We start from the raw sequence: 15,320 nt of genomic DNA, 5'->3' as shown, positions 1-15,320 counted from the left end.
GCGTTTATTCACAGGAATATCTGCAGTCGGGAGCAGAAAAGGAATTAAAACCGAATACCGTTTTCGGGACAATCAGAATACTTCGTCACAGACAAGGCACCGGAAGGCGAGAAGGTAGATCACACCGGTTGTGGGAGAGCTGGTTGGCGGTGACATGGAAGTGTCTGCAGTGTGCGGGACCAGACTGCTTCCATACATCCACACTGAATGTCCACCCTTTATTTGGGAAAATTACAACTGAGAGTGGACAAGTTCCATCCCGGTAGGAGCAATCTGAAGGTTTAACTGACTGACACCCTGGTTTTGGATGTCGTGCAGTGTGCACTTGCGTCAGTCTCTGTGACACAATGGTTTAGCGCGTTGGGCTATTAACCTAAAAGTTGGTGGTTCAAGCCCACCCAGAAGCGAAGTTTTTAACTGTGTTTTCCCTGAGGATTCGGTGCTGCACGGTTCCAGTTTGTCATTGCGCGTTTTGACTGCACAAACATATTCCGCAAACATTACCAGCTGTGCTCTTATCCAGTGAGTTCCCACTCCAATACTTTTATGAGCATTCAGTTCAAGTGTAGAGTTTGAGTGTATACAGAACTGTACAGTGATATCAGAAAATTTTACAAGGTTGTGGGACATTGTGTTTTGTTAATATTGAATCACGAATATGAATCAATCCATTTTTTCCAATATTTAATTGAGCAAGTTTTCAAAATGTTTCCACCCAATTTTGAACCAGGAACTTTTCGCGTGTGAGGCAAATGTGACAAGCACGACACTATGGAAACACTGCATTTGAAGTAATGTTAGGAACATAACCAGAGCTTTAACCTACACAGCTGGACTATACTTCAGGAGCTGGTTTTACGAGAATAGAAAGACGGTGCTATATTTAGGAAGGCTGTGAGTGTGGTAGGAATTGGTCCAGTGTTTCCCAGACTTTACACATAGGAACAGGAGCTGGCTATTAAGCAGCGAGTGGTTAGGATCTGGAATGTACTGGAGGCAGACTCAATCTTATCTTTCAAACAGGAGTTGGATAAGTGTCTGAAGGAAAAACAATTGCAGGCCTCAGGGGAAAGAGCGGGGGAGTGGGACTCACTGAGAGTCGGCACGGGCTCGACGGGCCGAATGGCCTTCCGTGCTGTAACCATTCCATGATTCTATAAGTTAGTGGCACATTTCATAGTGTGGGTGGAAGCAGAACTTTGCAAAGGGACATGGATTGAGTCGGAAAAACAAGATGCATCAGATTCAGGAGATTCGGGGGGTGGGGGTGGAAATTCGGGAGTTTAATGAATTTGAAAGGAACATTTTTGTTTTGTGCAGTTTTGGTCAGAGAAATGTTTGTGAAAGGAATTTTTTGCACAGAGGAATGCAGCATTTAATCTTCTGCCTTAACACTTCTTTCTGGGTGTCGGGGTCACATTTCTTTTCGATGTCATTCTTCCAGAATTGATATTTCATTTGCTGTTTCACAATAACCAGACCCTTGCTCTAAAGTCAGTCGCACTGTTTCCCCAGTATCCTGTTGATGTTACCAGCAATGAACATTTTGAATCAGATCCCTAAAGCACAGTGTGTAAAATGGGACATGTTTTAACAATTAACGTGGGGCTCACACCCCTGAATTCAAGATTAAGATTCTCATGATCGACCGATTGACCGAGCCGGGCTTCTGACAAATGCACCTTTTTGTCGCTGATTGCAGCCAGGCGCCTGTTGGCTCCGCCCCAGATGTTTAAACTTGCTGTCGAGGAACTGACAGAATCCTCTTGAATGGTGGACCAGGCTCGAGGGGCCGAAAGACCTACTCCGGCTCCGAATCCTTACATGTTTATGATCTTATAACCTTTCACAGGAGAACAAACTCGCCCCTGAGCATGCATGAGGAGAAAGCTCCAGAAAATATTACCACCCGGTGAGCTTTCGCTTGTAAGTGTAAAGTCCTGACCCTGCAGTACAGACTCAGACGAGGCACATGCTGAAGTCAAGGTCACTCTGGACCTACACCTTTATTTCACAGCTCTCATGTGCCATACTTGCCTGAGACCTGCCTTTATATACCTGTGTGGAACAGGTATGCAGTATCTCCTGCAAGTGCACCCCTGGTGGTAACGTATGCTTGTGGTTACAGGTCATATCTAGTTACAGTCATGTATAGCATGGTAAGATACAGTTATATACAGTAGTGTGAGATACATGACATCAAACTCCCCCAAGGTCTTATTGTCTTTATAGATTCAGACTCTCAGGTGGTCTACGCTCTCGCGTGGAGCGTCTTAGTTGTGGTTCAGTTGTTTGCCTTGGTGCCTGTTTTTCTTTCAGTGTGATTGCTGGTATCTCGCCTGGGCTGTCTGTTGAGACTGCCCTTTCCTCAGGTTGTTCCCTCTGTCTGCCCACCAGGTGTGGTGTGAGTTCCATACTGTAGTCTGCCTCTCGTCCTGCACTATTGTTGGTGAATCTACTTTTTACTTGGTCTACATGCCTCCGGCAGGTTTGGCGATTGTCCATTTGTACAACCAGTAGCCTGTTTCCTTCCTTGCCTGTTACTGTCCCTGTACGTCATTTGGGACCCCTGCCATAGTTTAGCACAAGCACCTTGTCCCCTATCTCATTCCACCTCCCCCTCAAATTTAGGTCATGGTACTCAGTTAGCTTCCGGCGCTTAACCTCAACAATTTCATGCATGTCTGGGAGGATTAACGAGAGCCTGGTCTTTCAGGTTCATTTCATCAATAGTTGCGCGGGGGGAACCCCAGTCAACGAATGTGGACGAGATCTGTATGCCAGCAGCAGTCGCAACAGGCGGCTCTGCAGCGTGGGACCTTGGATTCTGAGCATGCCTTGTTTAATGATCTGCACTGCTTGCTCCGCCTGGCCATTGGAGGCCGGCTTTAACGGTGCCGTCTTAACGTGATTTATGCCGTGGTCAACTATAAATTCTTGAAATTCTGCGCTAGTGAAGAACGGACCATTATCACTGACCAATATGTCAGGAATTCCGTGCATTGCAAACATAGTTCTCAGGCTATCCAGAGTGGTGGAGGTGGTGCTCGAGTTTGAAATGGTGAACTCGATCCATTTTGAAAATGCATCAACGGCTACGAGGAACATTTTGCCCATGAATGGGCCCGCATAGTCTATATGCACCTGCGACCACGGTTTTTGTGAGCCAGGGCCAGGGGCTTAGGGGGGCCTCCCTGGGGGCATTACTGAGTTGGGCACAAATGGTGCACCGACGGATGTAGAGCTCCAAGTCCGCGTCAATGCTAGGCCACCAGACGTGGGATCTGGCTATGGCCTTCATTAGGATGATCCCCGGGTGCTCGCGGTGGAGCTGCCGGACAAACGCCTCTCAGCCTCGCAAGGGCATAACTACTCGGCTGCCCCACATCAGGCAGTCTGCCTGTAGTGATAGTTCATGCCTGCGCCTATGGAAAGGTTTGATCTCCTCGGGAGGCATCGCGGGCCCAGGCTCTGATTTGGTGCGACATCATGGGCGAACCTGTGGATTCAAAGGCACTGATTGCCATGACCATCTCACAGTCCTGTTCGTCCGAACCTTCTGTGGTCGCCAGGGGTAGCCTGCTAAGCGCGTCGGCACAGTTGTCTGTGAATGGTCTGTGCCTTATTGTGTACTCGTAAGACACCAGCATGAGTGCCCACCGCTGAATGCGTGCCGAGGCTTTGGCGTTTATTGCCTTTCACTCAGATAGCGGGGACGTGAGGGGTTTGTGGTTGGTTTCTAACCCGAACTTGGCCACGAAAAGGTATTGGTGCATCTTTTTGACATCGTACACGCACGCGAGCTCCTCCTTCTCAACCATACCGTACCCGCACGCCGCCCGTGAAAGTGACCTGGAGGCATAAGCAAAGGGTTGTAATTTACCCGCATCATTGATTTTCTGTAAAACGCACCCGACCCCGTACGCTGACGCATCACATGTAAGAACTAACTTTTTACCTGGGTCAAAAAAGGCTAAAACACTGTTGGAACATAGAAGATTGAGTTCTTTATTGAAGGCGCGTTCTTGGGCGTCCCCCCAAAACCAATCGCACACCTTTCTGAGTAGCAAGTGGAGAGGCTCCAGCAGCGTGCTCAAGTTCTGCATAAAGTTCCCAAAGTAATTGAATAGCCCGAGAAAGGCAGGCAGTTCCGAGATATTCCAGGGCCTGGGTGCCAGACGAATTGCTTCGGTTTTTGATTCTGTTGGGCAGATTCCATCAGCAGCAATCCTTCTGCCCAAAAATTCAACCTCAGGCGCGAGAAACAGACACTTGGATTTCTTAACTCTTAAGCCTACTCGATCCAATCGACTTAGTACTTCCTGCAAATTGCGGAGATGGGAGTCGGTGTCCCTGCCCGTGATGAGTATGTCATCTTGAAACACAACCGTCCCCAGGATGGACTTGAGCAGACTCTCCATGTTGCGCTGGAATATAGCAGCTGCCGACCTGATGCCGAATGGGCATCGATTGTACATAAAAAGGCCTCGATGTGTGTTGATGGTGGTGAGTAGCTGAGACTCTTCGGTCAGTTCTTGCGTCATATACACAGATGTAAGATCAAGTTTTGAGAAAAGTTTTCCTCCAGCCAACGTGGCAAATAGGTCCTCTGCTCTGGGCAGCGGGTATTGGTCCTGTCGGGAGACTCTATTATGGTAGACTTGTAATCCCCACAGATTTGTACGGATCCATCAGGCTTCATGACGGGGATGATGGGACTTGACCAGTCGCTAAATTCCACGGATGAGATAATGCCTTCCCGCAGGTCCAGTTCGTGTTCAATCTTTTCCCTCATCACATAAGGCACAGCTCGAGCCTTGTGATGGACCGGTCTGGCATCCCGTGTGATGTAGATTTTAACTTTAGCCCCTTTGAAGGTACCCACACCTGGCTGAAAGAGATGTTCAAAACGACTTAGAACGGCAGAGTAGTGTGAGATACATGACAGTAAGGTGAACGTGTGAACGGCCACACTGCGGAAACATCTCCACCTTCAGCACCAGGTCAGACGGAGATGCTGAGCGAGCAGGTGAACTGCAGGATCCCACTTTTTAGGAGCTGATCGTTGTGCCAAGTAAATGAGTTTTGCTTAATGACTAAAAATAAAAGGTGCTAGAAGTGGGATTCAAATCCACACTTTCAGTGCAGACTGAACAAAACAGCTTGGACCGCTCGGCTGTCCTGACTATCCAGTGTAGTATATGGCCACCTGCAGGTTGATTTTGAACTTTTGTGTCTTGTCACAAGAAATAAATGAGGGCAACAGCTGTTTCTCTGCCTGACACCGGGGAAACAGTGAGACAGACCTTGGAGCAAGGGTCTGGTTATTGCCAAACAGCAAAGAAAATATTAATTCCGGGATTACCCAAAGGAGCAGTGACCTCGACGTGATTTGAACACGCAACCTTCTAAACTGGAGTCAGACGCGCTACCGTTGCGCCACAAGGCCGACACAGGGAATTTGAGATGTTCCTCTATATGAAGATTCTGCAATACAAGGGGCTTTAAAATCCCTGCCCATTCCCACCAGGTATCAGAAGAAGCGCTCACCTGCCAGTCACCGTATGTTTTTGTTTAACTTTTGTGTTGTTTTCACGGGAAAGCATCATTAATTAACCCGTCATCTTATTTTGTACAATGAAAGAAATGCTGACTGAGGGACAGTCGATACTTCAATCATTTGTTCTGTGCTTTGCATGTTAACTGTTCAACCATATCCCATTTTACACACTGTGTTTTAGGAGTCTGGTTCAAAATCCTCATATCTGGCGACCCCAGGAATCTGGGGCAACTTTTGTCAAATTTAACAGCACCGGTTATTCCGACACGCCAAAGTTCCCCGGTGGATACATTTTCTCTCGCTAAAAGTTATCTATTTATTGATGAAATAAAGTGCAATTAAGGAATAAGGGAGCCCTTTTGCTAGGAGAATAAATAGCAAATAAAAACAGCAAATGCTGGAAATCTCAGCAGGTCAGTTAGCATTTGCCAGGAGACAAGACTCGCCTCCGATTGTTCCCCTATAGGAAATTTCAACATAATGTTCCCGCCCGGGATTGAACCGGTGACTTTTCATGTGTAAAGCAAACGTGATAACCGCGACACTTGGGAACCTCTGGCACAGTGACCTCAACAGACGGGAGCTGACCAGTGAGCTCCCTCTGTGCTGATCACCACTGATTTTTAATGTGGAAGCAAGTCATCCTCGACTCCGGGATTACCTAAGAAGAGAGGAGGATCAGGAATGTGTTGGCTCACCTGAAACAACTTCTGTCCCACACTGAAAGTTCTCAATCCTTCTCCTCTGCTGCCCTTTACAGAAATGTCACGTGTTCACTTCCACATCCTCACAGTGGGGCCACAGAGGCTCCAACCGTTTCCCCGCGATCAGCGAACTCGCCCAGTTTGTAAAATTAAACCCGGGACATGTGTCCGGCAAAGGGCAGGAGAAGTAGGAGAGTGTGTAAGCTCATTCTTTAACAGATAGTAGTGGGGTTATTAACGGCGATTACAGCAATCATTAATCCTCTCACACACCTCAATTATGTTTCTGCGATGAACTGATTGAGAATGGAAAGGGTTAATGCTCGAGATCTTAACCCCTCGACCACCAGGGAGCAGCTTCGATTATTTGTATCAACATAAAAATATATATTTATATATGAACCTGTATGTCAACGGCAAGCTGTCCAGACCTCCTGGCACAACGGTCGTGAATCTAACTTTGAGCGATAGAAATTGTTCCACAGTGACACCCATTTCATCTTTTATTCCCTTTTAAACACTAGAAACTGAGACAGGGGGAATAAATAGAGAAATAAAAGCACAGTGATACAGACAAGAGGAAGAGAGAAGGGGAAATACTGCCCCCACCCAGAACTAATGCAGAAACCCCTCTGCTGCGCTCGGGGTGGCCACCCACAGCCTGGATACACTAATGTCCCAACAGTTCATTGACTGTCGGAGTGGGACCGTGCGGCGCTTCAGAAGACAGGTCGAAAAAGCAAAGTCACTGATTCGGTCTCACGTGCTTCTCTAATCAAGAGTAGCCACACACAAAAACTTGCTTTTGTAATGGCTATACATTACCGTTATGATTGTCAAGCAGTTGGTTCATTGATCTAAAGGTGTGACTTTAGATGAGTCGAAGTTAAATGAAATTTGTGAGAAGTCCTGCGTTCCAATCCTGGACGAGTCCATTATTTTGCCGGCGAGTTTTGAAATTGCATAGAAATTTTGCAAAGGAAGACTTGCATTTCTGCAGTGCCTTTCAGGAACTCATGACGCCCCAAAGCGCTTTACAGCCGTTGAGTTATGTTTGAAGTGTTGTAGTATGGGGAAAGATGTGCCCAAATCACCCCACACGAACCTCAACTCTTTACAAAGGAGTTTGGTGCAAATAATCAGGTGCCTCAGGGATTTGGACTTTCTTTGAATGAGTTCTGCTTGTACCTGCATTCAAGCTTGAAACAGCAACTGGGCTTCCATCTCACGGGAGCAGCGTGTAGCGGTTAGCGAGTAGGTGACGAGGTTTGGGGTTGATGGGCGTCACTTTCAATCTTTGAAATTTCACCAAGCAAAGAAATGGTGAATCCAACTGTCCCTGCAAGCATTTAGTTCCCGTTTAATCACAGGAATATCAGCAGTCAGGAGCTGAACAGGAATTAAAACCTAACACCGGCTTCGGGACAATCAGAATACTTTGTCACAGACAAGGCACCGGAAGGCTGGAAGGTCGATCACACCGGTTGTGTGAGAGCTGGTTGGCGGTGACATGGAAGTGTCTGCAGTGTGCGGGACCAGACTGCTTCCACACATCCACAATGAATGTCCCACCCTTTCTTTGGGAAAAGTGCAACTGAGAGTGGACAAGTTCCAACTGGTCGGAGCAATCTGAAGCTTTAACTGACGGACACCCTGGTTTGGGATGTCTTGCAGTATACACTTGTGTCAGTCTCTGTGGCGCAATGGGTTAGCGTGTTCGGTTGTTAACCAAAAAGTTGGTGGTTTAAGCCCTCTCAGGGACTTCAACTGTTTTCCCCGAGGATACTGTGCCGCACAATTCCAGGTTGTCATTGTGTGCTTTGGTGTCACGAATATATTCTGCAAACATTGCCAGCTGTGCTGTTATCCAGTGAGTTCCCACTCCAATACTTATATGAGCATTCAGTTCAAGTGTCGAGTTTGAGTGTATACAGAACTGAACATAGATATCAGAAAATTTAACAAGGCTGTGGGACATTGTGTTTTGTTAATATTGAAACATTAATATGAATAAATCCATTTTTTCTAATATTTAATTAAACGGGTTTTCAAAATGTTTCCGCCCAGTTTCGAACCAAAGATCATTCGCGGGTGAAGAAAATGTGACAACCACTACACTACGGAAACACTGTAATTGAAGTGATGTTAGGAACATAACCAGAGCTTTCACCTACACAGCTGGCCTACACTTCAGGAGCTGGTTTTACGAGAATAGAAAGACGGTGCTATATTTAGGAAGTCTGTGAGTGTGGCAGGAATTGATCTCGTGTTTCCCAGACTTTACACATAGGAACAGGAGATGACCATTTAGCAGCAAGTGGTTAGGATCTGGAATGCACGGCTTGAAAGGGTGGTGGAGGCCGACTCAATCTTATCTTTCAAACGGGAGTTGGATCAGTGTCTGAAGGAAAAATAATTGCAAGGCTACGTTAAAAGGAGGGGGGAGTGGGACTCGCTGAGAGTCGGCACGGGCTCGACGGGCCGAATGGCCTTCCGTGCTGTAACCATTCCATGATTCTATAAGTTAGCGGCACATTTCATAGTGTGGGTAGAAGCAGAACATTGCAAAGGGACATGGATTGAGTCGGCAAAACTAGAGGCATCTGATTCAGGAGATTCTGGTGAAGCGGAAATTCGGGAGTTTAATGACTTTGCAACGAACATTTTTGTTTTGTGCAGCTTCGGTCAGAGAAATGTTTGTGAAAGGATTTTTTTGCAGAAAGGGATGCAGCATTTCATCTTCTGTCTTAACACTTCTTTCTGGGTGTCGGGTCACATTTCCTTTCGATGTTATTCTTCCAGAATGTATATTTTCTTTGGTGTTTCACAATAACCAGACCCTTGCTCTAAAGTCAGTCTCACTGTTTCCCCAGTCTCCTGTTGATGTTACCAGCAATGAACATTTTGAACCAGACCCCGAAAGCAGTGTGTAAAATGGTTTATGGTTCAAGACTTAACTTGCAGAGCATAGATAAATTATCCAATTATGGAATCTCCTTCAGTTAGAATTTCTTTATTTGTGCAAAAGAAGACCATCGGTTAATTAACGATGTATTCCCGTGAAAGCAACATAAAAAGTAGTTAAAAAGTAATCAACAAACTTGGTGTTCGAACCAGAGAATCTGAGATTAAAAATCTCACGCTGTATCAACTGAGCTCGCTGTGCTTCTGCTAAAGCAAACGTTTTTTCACTGATTGCAACCAGGCGCCTGTTGGCTCCGGTACCCAGATGTTTAAACTTGATGTCGAAGAACTGCCAGGATCTTCTTGAATGGTGGACCAGGCTCGAGGGGCCGAATGGCCTACTCCAGCTCCTAATCCTTACATGTTTATGATGATATGACCTTTCACAGGAGAACAATCTCGCCCTGAGCATGCATGAGGAGAAAGTTACAGAAAATATTCCCACCTGGTGAGCTTTCGCGTGTGAGGCGAACGTGTTAACCGCTACACTGCGGAAACATCTCCACTTTCAGCACCCGGTCAGACGGAAATGTGAAGCGAGCAGGTGAACTGCTGAATCCCACTTTTAAGGAGGTGGTCGTGGTGCCAAGCAAATGAGTTTTGCTCAATGACTAAAAATAAGAAAAGTGATTTGAAACCGCGCTTTAAGAGCAGACTGCAAACTGAACGCAGCACCTTCGACGGCTCGGCCATCCAGACTGCAAGTTCATTTAAATTTTGAACTTTTGTGTCTTGTTCCATGAAGTCAATGAGGGCATGTGGCATATCTGTGCCTAACACCAGGGAAACAGTGAGACAAACATTGGAGCAAGTGTCAGGTTATAGCCAAACAGCAAAGAAGTTTGCAACTTTTGAAGAACAATGATCCTGACATGATTTGAATACACAGTTTTCGGATCGCGAGTCAGACACACTACCGTTGCACCACAAGGTCTACAGTGCAGATTGTCCATGTTTGGAAACATGAAGGTTCCTGAACACAGTTTCATTGACCCTGCATTGGTGCAATGAAAGGGCTTTAAAATCCCCGGCCACTCCCAGCGTGGGTCAGACAGCATCAGAAGCAGTGCCCACCTGTCACTCACCCTCTCACGCCCGCTTTCATCACCTGCTGCCCGCGGACTGCAGCAAATCCAGTTCATCATCATCATAGGCAGTCCCTCGAAGCGAGGATGACTTGTTCCTCGCCAAAAAAGAATGAGTTCACAGGTGTTTCCATATTCCAGGCCCTGAAAAGTATGTTGAAGGGTGGAAGATGCCTGTGCGTGGATTTTTTTAACGTGTGATGGCCGTTGCACCCCAGCCATCACACGGGCTTGACAGAGCGAGGTATTCGTCCAGTGGCAGTGGTTAAACAAGACGACTGGAGACCAGCTCTGCTGCACGGACCCAGTGTGCACACATATCGCAGTGTGGGCTGGCCCGTGCTGCCCCTGGGCCCCTGGCCCTGAACTCAAGCCTCCCCTGGGCCCCGATCGCATCCCTCCACAGTCTCTCGCCGCTCCTTCGCCCCGATTTCGCCGCTCCTGCTGTATTTGCCCACGCTCTAATCACCGACCTGGACCTTGATGACATCACTCTTCGCTGCCGCCGCCCTCCTGCACCAGCTCGCGCTGCTCCCTGGAGCAGTCTCCCGGGACCTCCAAGCTGCTCCCAGGGCCGCTCGCCGTTCCTTTTATGGCCCCGACCTGCGGCTGGTGTTCTCCCGTTAGTGTATCCAGGCTGTGGGTGGCCACCCCGAGCGCAGCAGAGGGGTTTCTGCATTAGTTCTGAGTGTAGACAGTATATTTCCCCTTCTTTCTTCCTCTTGTCTATATCCCTGTGCTTTTATTTCTCTATTTATTCCCCCTGTCTCAGTTTCTGGTGTTGAAAAGGGAACAAAAGATGAAATGGGTTTCATTGTGGAACAATTTACTTCACTCAAAGTTAGATGCACTGCTGTTCGCCATGAGGTCAAGGTAGCTAGCCGTTGATATTCAGGTTCTTATATAAATATATATAAATATATCAACATCTATCATAACTGTTCCCTGGTGGTCGAGGGGTTAAGATCCGCCGCACTGACCTGGTAACGATACTCGATCAATTCATCGCATAAAAATAATTGAGGTCTGTGAGACGATTAATAATTGCTGTAAGCACCATGAATACCAATACTTTCTGTGATAGACCGAGCTTACAGACTATCTGGCTTCGCCTGCCCTTTGCCGGGCACGTGTTCCGGGTTTAATTTTGTAAATTGGGTGAGTTCGCTGATCGCGGGGAGATGGTAGGAGCCTCTGTGGCCCCACTGTGAGGATGTGGAAGTGAACACGGTGGCTGGGTGATCCGTGACATTTCTGTAAAGGGCAGTGGTGGAGAAGGATTGAGAACTTTCAGTGTGGGACAGAAGTTGTTTCAGGTGAGCCTCCTCATTCCAGATCAGCATAGAGGGAGCTCACTGGTCAGCTCCCCTCTGTTGGGGCTGTTATACCAGTGGTTTCTGTAGTGTAGTGGTTATCATGTTTTCTTTACATGCAAAGGTCCCTGGTTCGATCCCAGTCAGCAACATTTTGTTTAAACTTGACAAATGGGAACAATCGGAGGCGAGTTGAGTCTCCTGGCAAATGCTGCCTGATTTGCTGAGAATTGCAGAATTTGCTGTTTTTATTTGCTATTTATTCTCCTGGCAAAAGGGCTCCCTTATTCCTGAATTGCTCTTTATTTAACCAATAAATAGATAACTTTCAGTGAGAGAAAACGGATCCACCGGCGACCTTTTGCGTGTGAGGCCAACGTGATATCCGCTACACTGCAGCCCATCAAAGGGCGAGAAACCACTGAATATAAAGGATGAGCTCACAAATATCCGGGGCAGTGCAGTCTGGTCAACGTCAAACCCTCCTTTATTATTCAGCAGTGGCATGAACGGGAATCAGACGCCACAAATTTTAATTAAAGACACAAATACAAGTAACACTTCTAAATCTTTTCACTGTAAAATTCTTTTACTTTATTTGAAATCCTGCTGCATTGAATCGGAAAATGAGCACCGTAGGATTTTATTTTCTATTTTCTGTGCACAGTCGGAATAACCGGTGCTGTTAAATTTGACAAAAGTTGCCCCAGATTCCTGGTGTCATCAGCAATAAAGATTTTGAACCAGACTCCTAAAATACTGTGAGTAAAATGGGTCAACATGCATAAGAACATAAGAAGATAAGAAATAGGAGCAGTTGTCGACCATACGCCCCTCGAGCCTGCTCCGACATTTAATACGATCATGGCCGATGCGATCATGGACTCAGGTCCACTTTCCTGCCCGCTCCCCAAAGCACAGGACAAATGATTGAAGTATCGACTCTCCCTCAGTTAGCATTTCTTTCATTGTGCAAAAGAAGGTGAGGGGTTAATTAAAGATGCTTTCCCGTGAAAACAATACAAAAGTTTAAGAAAAATACATACGGTGACTGGCAGGTGAGCGCTGCTTCTGATACCTGGTGGGAATGGGCGGGGATTTTAAAGCCCCTTGTATTGTGAAACCTTCATATCGCCGAACATCTCAGACTTCATGTGTGGACCTTGTGACGCAATGGTAGCACGCCTGACTCCTAATCGAAAGGTTGTGTGTTCTAATCATGTTGGGGTTGCAATTATTTTCAACATTGTTCTTCCAGAAAATATTTTCTTTGCTGTTTGGCAATAACCAGACCCTTGCTCCAAGGTCTGTCTCACTTTTTCCCCGGTGTCAGGCAGAGATACGCCTGATGCCCTCATTTATTTCATGTGTCAGGACACAAACGTTCAAAATCAACCTGCAGGTGGCCGCATTTTGCATTGAATTCTCAGGGTGGCGGAGTGGTTTAAAGTGCTGTGCTCAGATCGCAGTTTCCTCTGGAGATGCATGTTCGACTTTGACATTTCTTATTTTTAATCATTTAGTGAAACTCTTTGTTTGACACCACGACCAACTCCTTAAAAGTGGGATTCTGCAGTCCACCTGCTCGCTTCACATTTCTTTCTGACCAGGTGCTGAAAGTGGAGATGTTTCCGCAGTGTCGCGCTGAACACGTTCACCTCACAAGCGAAAGCTCCCTGGCCGAGAATATTTTCTGGAGCTTTTTCCTCATACATGCTCAGGGACGCGTTCTGTCCTGAACACTCAAGCTAAAGTTGCTGAGTTCATTGCCCATGTTGTTAGCAGCCTGCCAGTGAATCTGTTTAATATGTTCAAACAGATTCCTGACAAAGCTGTCCCGGCTCGCTTCCCGGAGACACCGTGGTCACCAGTGCCCCAGTTTCAGTGGGTCAGCCCCGGGAGGTTGGCCATCCGTTAGAGAATACCCAAGATCAGGGATCAGTCTACGGACAGGGATCCCCAGCCGGCAGCCTTCGGCGGTGAGGGACTCACAGGAGAGGTCGTGGTGGACCAGCCACTAACTGAGAGTCCCCAGCCTACAGCCCCCGGCTGTGCAGAATCCTCAGTTAATGAAATGAACTCAGCAGCCACACCAAAAGGGGAAGTGTGTTGTTGCCCCAGAGGGGCCATTCCCCCGATAATGTGGGACTCAGGCACACCTCCAGTCAGAACACTCTGGGTCCTGCGGTACAGACCGCCTTACCGCCGGCCACACAGGCAAACCAGAGGCTGAATAAGGGAAGGAGAAGAACAGGGATTAACTTGGCCAGTCGGAGACGGGTGGCAGATGTATATAATAGCACGATATGAGTTTAAGAATGTTGAAGAGTTCTAGTTTTATATTAAGATTTTAGAAATTTCAGGTCACCACAATCTCACGAGGAATCCATGGGTAAAGAAGTAGTGAGAGGAGTAAGATCGGTTATGAAGGAGTTGTGGCCGGCAAAGTAAGGGGTGGTTTTCAGGGGGTCAGCTTTCCCTTCTGACCTTATATGAGCGGTTCCGAATCGCTCGCTGACCCTTGGTTATCGACACTGGAATTATGAAGGGACTGTAAAAGACTTGGACAGACAATCGCTTTCAAGGTAGGACGAAGGTATGGCTTTATTGTGTTTATAAAGAAGTAAAAGGCACACCTTTAATAACACACACAGACCAATACACACTGAGGGGTACAACACATTGAATAAATTGTCCAATTACAGCCTGTGGGGAAAAGAATACAGTTTAAACTCTAAATGGAGTAAAGAGGAGAATGCAGATACATTAACACAAGTTATCCCAGCCTCGCCCCTCCCAATTCCCCCAACTAAGTAAGTTATAGCTCTTAGGGTTCAGCGGCTATGCTCACCAATCCCTTTAGACAGTTGCCGGTGATTCGCGGTTTCGGGGTTCGCTGCACTTGGCCTTCTAGGCGAGCCGTACCCCGGACAGAGGAGAGGACTTCGGACTGCGCAGTCTTCGGTTGGGGTGCGTCCGTTGATGCGCTAAGTTGCGTTTTGGATGTATGGGGTAAGTACCGACTTTATTTGGTTAGGAATAGTTTTAGTTAGTCCCTTTTGGTAATTTCTCCCCCGTTGGGTCGTTCAGAAGTAGATTGTAGAGTGATTGTCAATTTGGTTGCTGACAACCTTCCGTTTCGTGGGCCTCGTGTTCGGTCAGTTCTTGATGAATTCTGGTAGTTTCCTTCACTGTTCCATTTCTTCACTGCAGAGGAAGCAGGCTGCTTGTGTCTGTGTCTGTGTTCCAGTCTATGTCCTTGTTCGAGTCAGTGCGAGTTCGAGTCTGTGTTCTGTTAGTTTTTCCTTGTAAAACTGGGGGATCGATATATCCCCCAAAAAAGGCTCCGTTATCTCCCATCAAATCTCTTGGGCTCTGTTTAAACTGTTCTGTCCATTGATTTTAAAATGTCTCCTTTGTCGGCAGTAACTCGATTAGGGTGTGAGAATGTGCTATCACTGGTTTTGCATTGTTTGAGGATTGTCCAATTTCCTGACCATGATTTCCATTGTGCTTGATTGGGTAATTCGATTATCTCTTATGGGGTGAATAGTTCCCCCCAGACAGTCTGGGATCCTTAATACATGAATTTGATTTACAGAGTTTAGCCCCACCTTCTGTACTCGGTAACTCTTTTTCGCAGCCAAAATGTTGTAGAATCTTAAAATTGATCTGCTCCTTTCCATAGATGTTT

The 15,320-nt window shown here is 46.8% G+C and overlaps 1 non-coding gene across 1 annotated transcript; it reads right to left on the bottom strand.

Annotated features, from left to right (window-relative positions):
• Positions 1-5,377: 5,377 nt before the first annotated feature.
• Positions 5,378-5,449, bottom strand: trnaw-cca (transfer RNA tryptophan (anticodon CCA)). The gene has a single exon. It is a non-coding gene; the product is annotated as a tRNA-Trp (tRNA).
• Between the last annotated feature and the right edge of the window lie 9,871 nt (positions 5,450-15,320).

This window comes from Pristiophorus japonicus, unplaced genomic scaffold, assembly GCF_044704955.1.
Source record: "Pristiophorus japonicus isolate sPriJap1 unplaced genomic scaffold, sPriJap1.hap1 HAP1_SCAFFOLD_130, whole genome shotgun sequence".
In the NCBI taxonomy this organism is placed as follows: Eukaryota; Metazoa; Chordata; class Chondrichthyes; family Pristiophoridae; genus Pristiophorus; species Pristiophorus japonicus.
Note: the sequence above shows the minus strand (reverse complement) of the source record. Positions and strands in the feature narration are given on the sequence as shown.